Here is a 1,242-nt window from a genome sequence, read left to right on the forward strand (position 1 = left end):
TATATATATAAGTGTGTCGACACATACATTCATAGAAAATGCGCAAGCATGTAGCACATGAATACAAAGATATGTATCGAGGATCATAAACCCACACAAGAGTACTCATAATGAATAATGAAAGAAACGTGGGGTTTAAAGTGATATATAAAAGGCGTATTGTATTGGCCATGAATATATAAACGCCATATGATGCCTAGTGAATATATAAATCCTGAAAGAAGGATAAATCGTGAGACAGACCGGGAAATGTCTATATAATCCAATGTGGTGGATACTACTACATATTTCACTACATATGATGTCTGGAAGAAATTCAAAAGATGTAGTATGCTATATATGACTCACTGGATGATGATGATAATATTATTGGTACCAAAAAGTTTACTAAACGGTATTGAGCTCAGAATCAAAAGATGAGAAAAGAAGTTCTCTTGAACAGCATTTTCCTAAAGTTGTTCATGGACTGAATTAAATTACTACTTGTAAGCAAGTGAAGAGTTCTATAAGAATAATTCAAATCAGTCCATAGAGGAATTTTAAATTCCTTGTGTTTTATACTAACCAGCATAAGATAGGTTAAATAGTTATTCATTAAACCTTAGAAAAAGTTATAGACCATCACCACAAATTAGCCAAATTTTGGTAATACTTATGGTTGGTCGAATTCTCAGCATGAACCAACCAAGCTGTGGTATGAATGAATAAGCTATCATAAAGATAAGCTATAAGATCGAAGTTCATCTTTGAGCAAAAGGTATATGACCACATTATGCGTCCATATGTGACCCAACGGGTCCGACCATCATATATGAAGATAATGCAGCTTGCATTGCTCAACTCAAAGACGGGTATATCAAAGGTGACCGAACCAAACATATTCTACCCAAGTTCTTCTTTACCCATGAGTTGCAGAAAGCTGGAGAGGTCAACTTACTTCAGGTCCGGTCTAGTGAAAACTCAGCCGACCTCTTCACCAAATTATTGTCCTCTTGCACATTCAGGAAGTTCACGCAACAAGATTGGCACGCGTAGACTCAAGGACCTTCATTGATGTCCAAATCAGCGGGAGTAATGTGTGTTGTACTCTTTTTCCTTTCTCTGGTTTCCCTTTTTTACCACATTGGGTTTTGGGTTTTCCGGGAGAGGTTTTAATGAGGCAACATTAGCATGTTACAAACCCTATATGGTTATGGCATCCAAGGGGGAGAGTTATGAATCATGAAGTGGATGGTCCATAAC

The sequence above is a fragment of the Brassica oleracea genome, chromosome C8 (assembly GCF_000695525.1).
Source record: "Brassica oleracea var. oleracea cultivar TO1000 chromosome C8, BOL, whole genome shotgun sequence".
NCBI classification, from domain to species: domain Eukaryota; kingdom Viridiplantae; phylum Streptophyta; class Magnoliopsida; order Brassicales; family Brassicaceae; genus Brassica; species Brassica oleracea.